General features: G+C 37.6%; 1 long non-coding RNA gene across 1 annotated transcript; it reads right to left on the bottom strand.

The window, feature by feature from the left end:
* Positions 1-15423: 15423 nt before the first annotated feature.
* Positions 15424-16235, bottom strand: LOC127793831 (uncharacterized). Its single transcript, XR_008021497.1, has 3 exons — positions 16123-16235; positions 15781-15841; positions 15424-15509 (listed from the first exon to the last, which is right to left on the bottom strand). It is a non-coding gene; the product is annotated as an uncharacterized LOC127793831 (long non-coding RNA).
* Between the last annotated feature and the right edge of the window lie 207 nt (positions 16236-16442).

The raw sequence follows: 16442 nt of genomic DNA on the forward strand, positions 1-16442 counted from the left end.
AGTGGAACAGTTTTGCTCCCAACAGCAAGCCCATGAAGACATCAAAGCTATGAGTACAAAGCTTGCCACAGCCTGCAACAGAACAGACTTGCAGATCAAATGCAAAGAAAAATCTTGTGACTATTATGGTCACCGCTCTCGCCATTTTCAGAAAATCCGCTCCCATACTCCCAAGCAAAAGAACAAATCTCAACACAGGCCTAAATTTCCTGTCAAAAAATGCTTCTTCAAGCGAAAGTTCCAGAAAGGCCAAAACAAAGGAAACAGATGTTTTATCTGCAGAAAACTCGGACATTTTGCCAAAAACTGTCCTCGCAACAAAGCAAAGAAAGTTCTTTCCCATGTCCAAATGGTCACCAATCTTTCCCTCAAAGACAATGATCTAGAATCCCTTTTCTCAGAAACTGATGAAGACAATCCTCAAGTCATTTTTGGCATCTCCTATGCCTCTGATGATGATTCTTTCTCTGATACTGATTCTCTCCAGTGTGAAGTCACCTCCATCCAAGCCGTGCTACCTGCCCCTTTCCTTAAACTCCATGTTTACCCCAAAAAATACTCTCAACCTCGCGCTATTATCGCTCTTTTTGATACTGGCGCTGCCACCTCAATCCTTAACCCCGCAGTCTTACCCTCTTCCTTTTGGAAACCTCATACCCAATATTTCCAAGCTGCCAATGGAGAAACCTTTGCCATTGAACAAGAAAGCAAACCTGTTTACCTCCAGTTCTTCCCCGGACTTCGAATCAAACATAAATTCCTTGGCTCCACTCTCCCTGGAAAAGATCTCATCCTTGGATGGGATATCATTAGCCAATTATGGAAAACCCGAATCAAGCCCCTTGATAAAGGTCTTCTATACAAATGATCTTTCCTTCCTTTTGTATCCCCTCACAACCTTTTCAGCCTTACTGAACTATCCACCATCCAAACCCTCCTTCTCAAAGATTGCTGTGCTGACACCCATTCTGAGTTCCTTACCAAATGCTCCAAACCCCTTTGGCAAAACCCTGATTTCTTCATCTCTCTTCCCTTCAAGAAAAATGAAGACATTAACCCTACCAAAGCCACCCACTCCGGAATGAACCCTGAACACTACCATTTAGCTGTCCAAGAACTCAACCAACTCAAACAAGAACACCTCATTGAAGACACCACTTCCCAGTGTGTTAGAGTTATGCCCCACAAGCCAATTATATTTACATGTAATTGATCATATTTTTCCATTGTGACTCTTTATCTTCAATCAATTATTATTGTAAGGCATTATGTTTTATTTGTCATTGATGGTTGACTTTATTATTTCCACTCTTGACAAAGTCCATAGATCAAATAGGCTCATGAAATATGGTCGTGCATAGAGATGACGATCATGAAACATATTCCTTATAAGCCTTGATCTTAAATGTTCCTAGTCATAGAGTTATTAGGATTGGACACTAATAACTCGGATAGACTAGCATATATGATGCATGCTCAATTAGGAGAATGTCTTGTTTCATAGACATTGGTGTGTGGACACTAGTGCATATATGTGGGTGCTTATTATAAGAATAAGTACACTGAACTGACCCGCTACAGAATTCCTAATGGTAATTGTTGATTGTCGAATTGGAATTTCTGTGTTGCAGTAGTGCAGCTTGGTCCTTAGACTTGAGACATCATGGTAGTCTTATATTTGACTGGTTACGCTTTGGTTCTTTTTGGATTCCAATGGAGTCATTAACAAATTATCACTGGGCGTAACCTTATCACATATGAAGGCTTGTGAATGTCGAAATAGGATTCATCACTTATCGACAAGATGAGAAGATGTCCTATGTATTCCGATGATTTCATGACTAAGGAAATCCTTGGCCAAGGTGAGATGGAAATCAAAAGGTGTTTTGATTTCATCGAACAAGTCATAAATCTGGAATGGATACATAGTTATTGAATGACTAGGGTTTCGTCATAAAACCATACCCTAAATTCAATCGGGACATAGTTGATGAAAGGATTTTACTGTACGGTAATTGCAATCGAAAAGGTCCGTGTTTTTTCATCGTTGGCTAGGCGTTCATGGCATGTTGCTAGACGTTAACCATGATATGTAGGGTTTTAGAATTAATATGATTAATTCTAAAACTATTAATTAAAGAGTTTAATTAAGAAGCCCATGAGATGAGTTAATTATGAAGCCCATAAGTTTAATTAAAAGAGTTTAATTATTCTAAGGAGTTGGGCCTTCATATAGCCCAATAGAATTGGCCCTACATCTAGCCCAATGGTGGACCTAAGGGGTCACACACTTGGGTCGAGTCCGTTCCACAAATTAAAAGAGAGATACGGCCCAATATGATTATGGGCCAGACCTAAATCGTTTAGGGTTTTTCCAAAGGCATAATTAGGGTTTTAACTCTATAAATAGGCCACTTAAGAAGCTGGAAAAAGGAGGAAAAATTCGGATCTCTCATTGGAGGCGCCTAGGGTTACTAGCATTACTCAAGGCGTTCGTGGAAACGGCCGATCGTGTGGACCGACTTGGAGGAGTTCGTGTTTGCGGCTCTACGGATCAATCAAGGCAAAATCATATCTTCACGGTTGCCCGGTTCCTAACACAGTGGGCGTGCCAGGCATTCTATGTCAACAAACGAGCAGAGCAAACCAGAGGAAAACTTCGCCTTGTTATCAACTACCAACCTCTAAACCATTTCCTAGCCAATAACAAGTTCCCCCTTCCTACCAAACCTGATCTCTTTAGCCAAAAGTAGTTTGGCTTATTATGTATTTTCTTTATGCTTGTCAAAACACCAGATGCTCTTGTCGTGTGTATGTTTCTGGCTTTTCCTTGTCTATAAAAGGAAGCCTTGCATCCATTGTAAGATATCGAAGCCTTCTCTCTGAAATAACACTTCGCTTTTCTCTCCATGAATCCCTAAGCTCTCTTTCTGTTTCTGGTTTCTTACTTCTATTCTTGCATAGCCATGTTTTTATCTTGAGCACTGTACATTGGCAAGTATGCTCTGCAGTTGCCTCCTTGGAGGACCCTCTGCATCAGAACGCTTCCTGTGCAAACTGCTATGATCCGATATACCGGGGGTGACCTTGCACATAAAAGGACAGGGCTCGACGAGGGGCTGTTTCAGGCCAAGGGTGCCGTCCAGAAGCCCGATTTGCCCAGTCATACCTTGTGTATGGTCCTGTCTCCGGCGTATTCTGGCAACTGCAGAGCATACTTGCCAATGTACAGTGCTCAAGATAAAAAACATGGCTACGCAAGAATAGAAGTAAGAAACCAGAAACAGAAAGAGAGCTTAGGGATTCATGGAGAGAAAAGCGAAGTGTTATTTCAGAGGGAAGGCTTCGATATCTTACAATGGATGCAAGGCTTCCTTTTATAGACAAGGAAAAGCCAGAAACATACACACGACAAGAGCATCTGGTGCTCTGACAAGCATAAAGAAAATACATAATAAGCCAAACTACTTTCGGCTAAAGCACACAAGACAAGCCAAAACTACTTTCGGCGAAAAGTAAAAAGTCACACAGATAAGGTCACATGTGGGAAGGCATGCGTCTGGTAAAGTGGAGTGATGTCATGGCTGGCATGGGTTGAGATGCTTGGGCCAACTTGTGGGTTGTCAAGGTGTACCGAGATTGCATTCTGGGCCGGGCTCATCTGAATCATAGGGGTCAGAAGGCATACCGAGTCGTTTCCACCAGGGGTCTTCATTGTAATCTTGGGCTGGTTCTGCTTGTTGGGCTGACCCGCTGCTTTGAGCTTCATCGGGGACTGCTATGGATGCAAGGTATTCTGATTGGGCTTTTTCGATTTTCCTTGTGTAACGGGGAGGAAACTGTTCCCATGGGGCGTCTTCTTCAATGCTGGGCCAGATCTGCGGGGGAATGGTGTTGTTGAGGATGGAGAGCTGGCGCTGGAGTTCTCTAAATTCTTTGGGGTGACTCTGCCATTCAGAATGGAGGTTGAAGGGAAAGAAGGCATAGTCTTGGAAGGTGCAGGTATATCTGGATAATTGTGTAGTGGGAACATCAGTAGCGAACCATTTGGTGCGGGTGAAGAGGAGAATGATGTACCATTTTTGGGGAGAGGTTTGAAGGCTTTGGTTTCTTAGGGAAATGCTGGAGAAGTATTGTCGCCAAGATGAAAGGGGATGAAACCATTCAAGGAATCGGGTAGTGTAGGTGTTGAATATTTGACCAATTCCCTTATTTCCTACTTTGTTTTTAAATCTTTTCTATTTTAGATAATTCTTATTTCTTTATTATCAGATTATGTTATTTCCTTCTTGTAATCAATTCCTACTATGCCTAGAATTTGATTTATTTCCTTCTAGTTTAGGATTGGTGATCGGCTATATAAGCCAATGTAACTCGAGAGGAATTTAGTTTTTGACAATATTATTAGTGAGATTTTTCTCTATGGTTCTTTAACAAACTACTTTTAAACTTATCAAGATTTCATCTTGTGGCGTTCATTCTTGACTTATCACTCATAACCCTTCTCATCTATCTTGAGTGTGGCATCAACCCTACCTTCTTATACCTTTGGTTCTTATCTCTTTATAGATAACGGGTCAAGGTCCTTTATTTTCTTTATTACGAATTTGTTTTAGAACGATCCTTGGCAAAGGAACCAATTTTGATCGTCGGGTCTCACCTTCCTTCGTGGGGTTCACATCAACCCGAAATTGGAATTTGGACTTTCATTAGAGTATTTTGTGTATCAAAAAGTCATCTTGAACATGGATTTGGAATCGTCAAAATCAAATTAGCCAATTTGGAGATATCGTTGATTGTAAGAAAGTTGTCTTATTCTTCCTTAAGGTATTCTACTATGGACCCATGGCTAAAACACAAGTTTCCAAAATAACCCGAAATTGGAATTTGGAATTTTATTAGAGTATTTTGTGTATCAAAATGTCGTCTTGAACATGGTTTTGGAATCGTCAAAATCAAATTAGTCAGTTTCGAGATATCCTTGATTGTAAGAAATTTGTTTCCTTAAGGTGTTCTACTATGGACCCATGCCTAAAACCTAACTTTCCAAAATAATCCGAAATTGGAATTTAGACTTTTATTAGACTATTTTGTGTATCAAAATGTCTTCATCACATTGTTTTGGAATCGTCAAAATCAAATTAGCCAATTTGGTGATATCGTTGATTGTAAGAAAGTTGTCTAATTCTTCCTTAAGGTATTCTACTATGGACCCATGGCTAAAACACAAGTTTCCAAAATAACCCGAAATTGGAATTTGGACTTTCATTAGAGTATTTTGTGTATCAAAATGTCGTCTTCAACATGGATTTGGAATCGTCAAAAGCAAATTAGCCAATTTGGAGATATCGTTGACTGTAAGAAAGTTGTCTTATTCTTCCTAAAGGTATTCTACTATGGACCCATGGCTAAAACCCAAGTTTCCAAAATAACCCGAAATTGGAATTTAGACTTTCATTAGAGTATTTTGTGTATCAAAATGACTTCTTTCACATGGATTTCGAATCTCCAAAATCAAATTTGCCAAGTTGGAGATATCGTTGATTGTAATTCTTCCTTAAGGTATTCTACTATGGACCCATGGCTAAAACCAAAGTTTCCAAAAAAATCCGAAATTGGAATTTAGACTTTTATTAGAGTATTTTGTGTATCAAAATGTCATCCTCAACATGGATTTGGAATCGTCAAAATCAAATTAACCAATTTGGAGATATCGTTGATTGTAGAAAAGTTGTCTTATTTTTCCTTAAGGTGTTCTACTATGGACCCATGGCTAAAACCCAAGTTTCCAAAATAACCCGAAATTGGAATTTGGACATTAATTAGATTATTTTGTGTATCAAAATGACTTCTTTCACATGGATTTCGAATCGCCAAAATCAAAAAAGTTGTCTTATTCTTCCTTAAGTTGTTCTACTATGGACCCATGGCTAAAACACAAGTTTCCAAAATAACTCAAAATTGAAATTTGGACGTTCATTAGAGTATTTTGTGTAACAAAATTTCGTCTTTCACATGGATTTGGAATCATCAAAATCAGATTAGTCAATTTGGAGATATCGTTGATTGTAAGAAATTTGTTTCCTCAAGGTGTTCTACTATAGACCATGCCTAAAACCCAACTTTCCAAAATAATCCGAAATTGGAATTTAGACTTTTATTAGAGTATTTTGTGTATCAAAATGTCATCATCACAATGTTTTGGAATCGTCAAAATCAAACATGTCTTATTCTTCCTTAAGGTGTTCTACTATGGACCCATGGCTAAAACACAAGTTTCCCAAATAACCCGAAATTGGAATTTTGACTTTCATTAGAGTATTTTGTGTATCAAAATGTCGTCTTGAACATGGTTTTGGAATAGTCACAATCAAATTAGTCAGTTTCGAGATATCCTTGATTGTAACAAACATGTCTTATTCTTCCTTAAGGTATTCTACTATGGACCCATGGCTAAAACACAAGTTTCCCAAATAACTCGAAATTGGAATTTGGACTTTCATTAGAATATTTTGTGTATCAAAATGTCATCTTAAACATGGATTTGGAATCGTCAAAATCAAATTAGCCAATTTGGAGATATCGTTGATTGTAAGAAAGTTGTCTTATTTTTCCTTAAGGTATTCTACTATGGACCCATGGCTAAAACCAAAGTTTCCAAAAAAATCCAAAATTGGAATTTAGAATTTTATTAGAGCATTTTGTGTATCAAAATGTCATCTTCAACATGGATTTGTAATCGTCAAAATCAAATTAGCCAATTTGGAGATATCCTTGATTGTAATAAACATGTCATATTCTTCCTTAAGGTATTCTACTATGGACCCATGGCTAAAATACAAGTTTCCCAAATAACCCGAAATGGGAATTTGGACTTTCATTAGAGTATTTTGTGTATCAAAATGTCATCTTCAACATGGATTTGGAATCGTCAAAATCAAATTAGCCAATTTGGAGATATCGTTGATTGTAAGAAATTTGTTTCCTTAAGGTGTTCTTGTAATACCCTGAGAGCCTAGAGTAGTTAGTATATATCGAAGATAGTGTAAGAAAGGAAACAACACCAGCTGGATACCTTTTGGGCTGAATGTTGGCAAAGAACTCCCAAGTTAAGCGTGCTTGACCTGGGGTAATCCAGGGATGGGTGACCCCCCTGGGAAGTTCGCGTAGGCCCATCAGGGTAAGTTGTTCCGGTTCTTTCTATCGCTCGATATGGGATGTTACAGGTGGTATCAGAGCCAACCCCCGAGCCTCTGAGCGCGGTGGTGGGGCAAACCTCAGCAAGGAGGCTGAGTCCCGAGGGTGGTGTGTGTAGGCCCCTATGGGGGGTGCGTGTAGGCACCTTAGGCGAATCCCACATCGGCCATGCAAGGGGGGAGATCTAGGACCAGTTGTAAGGTCGCATGACGAGGACGTCATGTGCTTAAGGGGGGGAGAATGTAATACCCCGAGAGCCCAGAGAAGTTAGTATATATCGAAGATAGTGTAAGAAATGAAACAACACCAGCTGGATACCTTTTGGGCTGAATGTTGGCAAAGAACTCCCAAATTAAGCATGCTTGACCTGGGGTAATCCAGGGATGGGTGACCCCCCTGGGAAGTTCACGTAGGCCCATCAGGGTAAGTTGTTCCGGTTCTTCCTATTGCTTGATACTGGATGTTACACCGTGCCTATTGCGTATGACTCATTAGGCTTCCGAATATGTTGGCAATGTGTCGGTACAAACACATAAGACAAGATTGGCCTCTAGCAAGGCATCATGCCTACCCAATTATTCAGAAGGATTCATAATCCGCAAATAACCTTTCACGAGCATGGTTACCGTGTAATTCGATCCTCTCGTCAATGTATCTTATGTGATCTCAAGTGTGGCGATGTGTTGCTTGATAACGATCACATGAGTTTTCTTCGCTCTTCTGGATATCTTCACTTAATAGAAAGTAAATCAATAACTCCTTATTGATCTCTTTTACCATGGCCATGGATTTAAAGTGAATATCCACCGAAGGCGCCTTAGATACATCATCCTCTATCAAGGGATAGACGAGTCCCATCTTGGTTATGCACCCATCTCCATAAGCCTCACGATATGCCCAACGATCGCCCACGTGCAGCCTTTATCTAGGCCCATCGAAACGATGTCAAAGCATATCGATCTTCTTATGAGATGACCGTGACAACCTCAGGTCCAAGGATTAGTTACACCCATCTCGTATAAGAATTCCATCAACATATAACCAAACTGGATTCTCATAGCGAGTCATGTCCAGTGACACGTTCTCCAACATTGGTCACCTATGTACTTGTCTAGGCATCCCCATGCCTATGGGTGTGAGACCCCCATTGCTATCACATAGCAAAAACATAGCACATACAAGTCTTACCACAATTCTCAATGTCCATTCTTGACATTGCTACGACTTGGGACATTTAATGATGTCTAGAAATTGTGATGCATCATCTCACATCTTTATAGATTATTCACAGTATATATCATATGGACTTCTATCTAGCTTCATTCGGTTATTACAATAATAACAAGAAACTAATAGAATGACTTTTTGTGAATTTGAATAACTCTTTATTCAAATAATAACATGATTACAATTGTCAGTGTACAACATGCCCAATTTGATTGGGTCTAGATCACCTACACTAACATCATCTTTCACTTTTATTAAGAATCATCAAAAGCAAATTAGCCTACATTGAGATATCATTGATTGTAAACAACTTGTCTCTTTCTTCTTTAAAGTTTACTTCGATGGATCAATGGCTAAAACTAAACTTTCCAAAACTTCCCGAAATTCGAATTTAGTGTTTCTCGAGCATATTTAGCATCTCAAAGTGTCATCGTTTGCCATGATTTAGAATTGTCGATAGCAAATTAGCCTACATTGAGATATCATTTATTGTTACAGACTTGTCCCTTTCTTCTTTAAGTGTACTACGATGGATCAATGGCTAAAACTAAAGTTTTCAAAGCTTCCCGAAATCCAAATTTAGTGTTTCTTGAGCATATTTACTATCTCAAGGTGTCATCTTTCACTTTGATTCGGAATCGTCGAAAGTAAATTAGCCTACATTGATATATCATAGATTGTAAAAAAGTTGTCTCTTTCATCTCTAAAGTGTATTACGATGGAACAATGCCTAAAACTAAAGTTTTGAAAACCTCCAGAAATCTGAATTTAGTGTTTCTTGATGATATTTAGTATCTCAAAGTGTTGTCTTTCGCCTTGATTTGGAATAGCCACAAGCAAATTAGCCTACATTGAGATGTCATTGATTGTAACCAACTTGTCCCTTTCTTCTTTAAGGTGTACATCGATGGATCAATGCTTAAAACTAAAGTTTCCAAAGCTTCCCGAAATTTGAATTTAATGCTTCTTGAGCATATTTACTATCTCAATGTGTCATCTTTCAATTTGATTCGAAATTGTCAAAAGCAAATTAGCCTACATTGACATATCGTTGATTGTATAAAAGTTATCTCTTTTATCTTTAAATTGTATTACGATGGAACAATACCTAAAACTAAAGTTTCCAAATCTTCCCAAAATCTGAATTTAGTGTTTCTTGACCATATTTAGTCTCTAAAAGTGTCGTCTTCACCTTGATTTGGAATCGTCGAAAGCAAATTAGCCTACATTGAGATATTGTTGATTGTAACAAACTTGTCCCTTTCTTCTCTAAAGTGTACTACGATGGATCAATGGCTAAAACTAAAGTTTTCAAAGCTTCCCAAAATTCAAATTTAACGTTTCTTGAGCATATTTACTATCTCAAGGTGTCATCTTTCAGTTTGATTCGGGATCATCCAAAGCAAATTAGCCTACATTGACATATCGTTGATTGTAAAAAAGTTTTCTTTCATCTTTAAAGTGTATTATGGTGGAACAATGCCTAAAACTAAGTTTCCAAAGCATTCTGAAATCTGAATTTAGTGTTTCTTGAGCATATCTAGTATCACAAGGTGTCATCTTTCCCTTTGATTTGGAATCGTCGAAAGCAAATTAGCCTACATTAAGATATCATTGATTGTAAGAAACTTGTCTCTTTCTTCTTTAAAGTGTACTACAATGGATCAATTGCTAAAACTAAAGTTTCCAAAGCTTCCCAAAATCCAAAATTTATTGTTTCTTGGGCATATTTAGTATCTCAAGGTGTCATCTTTCCCTTTTATTTGGAATCATTGAAAGCAAATTTGCCTACATTGAGATATCGTTGATTGTAACAAAGTTGTCCCTTTCTTCTTTAAAGTGTACTACGATGGATCAATGGCTAAAACTAATGTTTCCAAAACTTCTGGAAATCCGAATTTAGTATTTCTTGAGCATATTTAGTATCTCAAGGTGTTATTATTCACTTTGATTCGAAATCATCGAAAGTAAATTAGCTTACATTGACAAATTGTTTATTGTAACAAAGTTGTTTGTTTCATCTTTAAAGTGTATTACGGTGGAACAATGCCAAAAGCTAAAGTTTCCAAAGCTTCCCAAAATCTAAATTTAGTGTTTCTTGATTATATTTAGTATCTCAAAGTGTCGTCTTTCGACTTGGTTTGGAATCATTGAAAGAAAATTACCCTACATTGTGATATCATTGATTGTAACCAATTTGTCTCCTTTTTCTTTAAAGTGTATTATGATGGAACAATGCCTAAAACTAAAGTTTCCAAAGTTTTCTGAAATCTGAATTTAGTGTTTCATGAGCATATTTATTATCTCAAAGTGCTATCTTTCCCTTTTATTTGGAATCGTCGAAATTAAATTAGCCAACATTGAGATATCGTTGATTGTAACAAACTTGTCCCTTTCTTTTTTAAAGTGTACTATGATGGATCAATGGCTAAAACCAAAATTTCCAATGTTTCCCAAAATTTGAATTTAGTGTTCCTTGAGCACATTTAGTATTCAAGGTGTCTTCTTTAACTTTGATTCAGAATCGTCGAAAGCAAATTAGACTACATTGACATATCGTCGATTGTAACAAAGTTGTTTATTTCATCTTTAAACTGTATTACGGTGGAACAATGCCTAAAACTAAAGTTTCAAAAGCTTCCCAAAATTTGAATTTAGTGTTTCTTTAGCATATTTTGTATCTCAAGGTGTCATCTTTCACTTTGATTTGGGTTCTTCGAAAGCGAATTAACCTACATTGAGATATCGTTGATTGTAACAAACTTGTCCCTTTCTTCTTTAAAGTGTACTACGATGGATCAATGGCTAAGAACTAAAGTTTCCAAAGGTTCCCAAAACTCGAATTTAGTGTTTCTTGAGCATATTTGGTATCTCAAGGTGTCATCTTTCTTTTTGATTTGGAATCGTCGAAAGCAAATTAGCCTACATTGAGATATCGTGGATGGTAACAAACTTGTCCCTTTCTTCTTTAAAATGTACTATGATGGATCAATGGCTAAAACTAAATTTTTCAAAGCTTCCCGAAATTCAAATTTAATGTTTCTTGAGCATATTTAGTATCTCAAGGTGTCATCTTTCACTTTGATTTGGAATCGTCGAAAGAAAATAAGCCTACATTGACATATCATTAATTATAACAAAGTTGTCTCTTTCATCTTTAAAGTGTATTACGGTGGAACAATACCTAAAACTAAAGTTTCCAAAGCTTCCCAAAATCTGAATGTAGTGTTTCTTGATGAAGATACACAAGCGACGACATTCCTTGCGAATAAGATGGGTGACAGAGTCTCTTCACTGATCTAGAATATCTGGTATTTCTTTTCTCTGGTATTTTGTATACATCTATATAATAAAACACAACAGTTTTTGAAAATGTCTACATTTCAATGGCTTAGATTAATTTTTTTCATATCAATGGCTCAAATAATTTTTTTTCCCGCCCCCCTCTCTCTCTCTCCCTCTCCCTCTACGACTCAGATCAATTGTTTATGTCTTTCTATCCCACTCTCCCTCTCTCTTTCTCTCTCTTTCTCCCACCCACCCGCCTCCCTCACTCGTTGCCTCTCTCTCTCCCTCACTCTCCATCCCACCCACCCACCCACATCGAAGCCACTCGTCGTCGCCCCATCACCCGTCGTCGTCATCGCAGGCAACAGCGGGCAACTCTCCATCGTGGCTAGCCCACCTAAAGCTCTCCATCGCCTCAACCTCCATTGCCGCCTCCTCGCTGCCCCGTCGCCTCCAACTCCATCACCTCCGCCTGTATGCCTCCAGCTCCATCGCCTCCATATTTTGTGTGTGTGTGCGTGTGTATGTATATGTGTGTGTATTTACATTATGTTGTGTGTGCGCGCGCGTGTATGTGTATGTATATGCATAAGTGTGTATTTTGTGTACATTCTGTGTGCGCTATATTTTGTGTATTTTGTGTGTGCGCTGCAGTCAATTTGTGTACATTCTGTTGTGTGTGCATGTGTATTTTGTGTGTATGTATTTGAGTGTGTGCGCGTGTAACTGTTGTGTGATCATTTTTATTGAAAATATTTATTTCTTTTGCCCCTTTTGTATGTGTGTGTTGCGTGCGTGTGTTTTGCGTGTATCTATGTATATATTATGTATATGTGTGTGTTCTGTGTGTATATATCTATATATATATATATATGTGGGTGTGTACGACGACGTGTGTGTGTGTGTGTGTGTGTTTGTGATGTTTGTTGTGTATAATTTATGTGTGTGTGCATGTGTATGTATATGCACCACTCTATCTCTCCATTTTGAATAGAATTAATTTTTTTAATTCTGTGCTAAGCTGAAGTTGCGGAAACAGAGCTAAGGAGGAATTTTTAATTTCACCGCTTTGATTATCATTTATTTGGACCCTCTTAATCTGTCCATGATCTGTTTGTTGAAGATAGGGGCAGAAACGAGCTGTAAATACATCATCGCGAGCTGCTGCTTTGGTGGGTCTATTTCGATTATTCCTGATTTTGCTTTGTTTTCTAACTCTGATGGCAAGCATATAGCTCCTTGAGCTTCTGGGTTTTTGTTTTTAATGCTTAACAAGGTTTTAGGTTTAGTTGGTTAGGGTTTTCTTTGGTGAAATCGAGTGTTTGATGATGAAATGGTCTCAAACCTCTGCTTTTGGGTCATTTCTCCCTTTTGCTAGACTGTCAAACTGAAATTGTGCAATTTTCATGCAGTAATTTGAGAAAGAATAACGCTTTTGCGAGATTGCTTTATTCTGTTTTGAGAAAGAATAGCGTTGTTCTAATGTACTGTCAATTTATTTTGCTATTAAAAGAGACGATTTGGACATTCCCTCAGAATTTTCTCTACAGCAATTTGCTTCTACTTTTGAGAAGAACCCTATCTGGTCTCCAATGGATCTTTCAGTGCTTTATTTATGAGTAGCTCTAATGTTAGTAGCATTTAATCTACTATGTAAATATGATAAATGATGTGAACCCCACGAAGGAAGGTGAGACCCGACGATCAAAAATGGTTCCTTTGCTAAGGATCGTTCTAAAATAGATTCATAATAAAGAAAACAAAGGACCATGACCCGTTATCTATAAAGAGATAAGAACCAAAGGTATAAGAAGGTAGGGTTAACGCCACACTCAAGATAGATGAGAAGAGTTGTGAGTGATAAGTCAAGGATGAACACCACAAGATAAAATCTTGATAAGTTCAAAGTAGTTCGTTGAAGAACCAAAGAGAAAACTCTCACTAATAATATTGTCCAAAAACTAAATTCCTCTCGTGTTACATTGGCTTATATAGCCGAACACCAATCCTAAACTAAAAGGAAATAAATCAAATCCTAGGCATGTTAGGAATTGATTACAAGAAGGAAATAACATAATATGATAATAAAGAAATAAGGATTATCTAAAATAGAAAAGATTTAAAAACAAAGTAGGAAATAAGAGAAGTGGTCAAATATTCAACCATTCTCTTTTATGCGCCTGGATCTTATCAATCAATCATCCTCAAATCTTGAAAATCTTGTCAATTAATCAATCATCCCCAAATCTTGCAAATCTTATCAATCAATCAACCTCAAATTTTGTCAATCAATCAATTAATCAACCCCAAATCTTGCAATCTTGCAAATCTTCTCAATCAATCAATCATTCAATCTATCAACCCCAAATCTTGTAATCTTGAAAATCTTGTCAATCAGTTACTCATTCAATATATCAACCCCAAATCTTGTTATTGGGCCTCCATGAATGCTCAACAGATCTTGTGAGGCTTTAGCAACCTGATTCACATCAATAAATTATCCCATTGCATTGTTAGTTTTAATATCTCATCAAAAATAAAATAGAATAGAATTCTAGTGCTAAGCTGAAGTGTAGTTAATGTTTGGTGTTAGACCCCTCGCCCCCTTCTTTTTTTCGCTCGTGGATTACACTGCAGCTTGGGATTTAACTTTCTTTACAAAGACTTACCATTTTACCTTCAGTTTTCATCATTTTTTTTTCTTCTAATTTTGCATTTGGGGAATTTTAGTATATTAACTTCGAGAAGAATCCTCACTTTTTTACCATATAATTTATTACAGGTGGCTGATAACTATTACAGGCCTAATTTGAAGAATGCAGCACTTGCAAGGTTGAGTGTTGTGCATCAGAGCCTTAAGGTTGCCATATCAGGCGTGAAGAAGAACAACAAATAGGTCGGCTACTAAGACCACCCGAGGTAGGAAGTGAACTTAAGAAGATGTGATTTTTGCATGATTTATGGACGTGTGGAATGTTTGGATTTTCATCTTTCTTGCTATTTTGAAGCTATTTTTCCTTTTGACTTGAGTAGATCAAGTTTCGAAGTGGAAGTGAAAGAGACGTAGTGTTTTAACTCAGTTTTCTATCAACATGTAGTTAGTTATCTTGGGCACATTGACTCAATATTTGAGTTATTAATGCGATATGCTCTGATTTTGCTTGCTTGGAATTTTTATGTAGTGATGTGAATGGCATTAAATCCTGAATGTAGGTGCCTCCCCCCCTCCCCCCTCCAATACAAAGACTCCTCCCGATTTGCTCCTTTCATGGCCTCTCCTTTCAGTGAACTCATCTTCTTTCATGGCCTCTCCTTTCACTGAACCCAAAATATGTCTGGGTTCCATGATTAACAATAATAATATCCATATGAAATTCAAAGTTTAGCGCAGACGAAAACATGAGAAACAAAACTTTAATAAACTTAAGTAAAGTTTCGAACATAATAAGATTCAGAGTATTTTTCGTGTAAATATAAAGTTTGATACTGAAAACATGGCTTCAATAGAAGAGAGAAGGACTTAGCAAATATCATAGCATCCATACCGAGAAAACCAGACTTAAAATGAGACTTGGCTCTGTTCATAAACTTATATAAGGTTTAAGAACATATGGTGTAGCAATAGTGTACATCTATCATAAGAGTGTAATATTGAAAATCTTTCCAATACAAGAAGAAAGAAACATCATTTTGACTATTAAAATTTATCTTCAAATAGCCACTAGATTTACATAAATCCTTTTTAAAGGAGCCACCATGTTTCACGTCCTTTCTCCAGTCTCCTCATTCATAATCACCTGGGGGGAAAAATATGGGATGAGATTCTTGCGAGTCTCAGTAAGTACAAGAGAACTATCATATGTATTTAAACAAGTCATGACATAACATAACATAACATATCATATGGAGACACGAGAGGTTCCACCAACTACGGGGGCACGAACCCTCGTGCGTAGCGCTACCGAGCTCCGGTCCCAAAACTTGCGTGAACATAACATAACATGAGGGACCACATAACATAATTCATGGGCATGCTTAAACATCATAAATAGTTCATAATGTACTTACCTCAACTTGGTTGGACAAGATTTGAATGTTTAAGGCTTCACACCTTACTGGGTTTGTATTTCTGTAGACAAAACGCGTATTTTCGTGAACTAAAACTCATGTAATATTATATTGGATTGTAGGTAATCAAATAAGGGGTTCATATGTGAAATATAATGGAAAAAGGGGCCTCCACGCGCCCCAAGAAGAGGTGGCGCCTATTTTCGCATCTTGGGGGCAGATTTGACACCCTTTAGTATTTTTGCCATATCTTTCTCATTTTAACTCCGAATCGACTTCCGTTTGAACCTACGGACTCCTATTTCAGTCCTCTACATGATTATAGAAAGAAATAATACTTACCTCTCCGATTGGAAGACTGTTATGGCAGATCTTCGCGGCTGTCCACTTTCCAATCAAGTCTCTTTTTCCTTTCTTCTTTGCTTTTTCTTTATTCTTTCCTTGCACTTGCTTTCTTTCCTCTTTTCTTAGCTTATCATAGCCTTAATTCCTTCCCTTTAAATAGCCTTTAAATGCCCAAATCCTCAAGATTTTACTTGGCCTCCAAGTTGCTCATTTTCCATCCTAGTAATTATTACAACTTTGAATTTTCTTCAATCTTCCAATGCAAGCTTCTTCTTCTTCCAATCCTAGGTCACCAAATACACCTTCAAGATAAGCCT

The sequence above is a fragment of the Diospyros lotus genome, chromosome 2 (assembly GCF_014633365.1).
Source record: "Diospyros lotus cultivar Yz01 chromosome 2, ASM1463336v1, whole genome shotgun sequence".
NCBI classification, from domain to species: Eukaryota; Viridiplantae; Streptophyta; class Magnoliopsida; order Ericales; family Ebenaceae; genus Diospyros; species Diospyros lotus.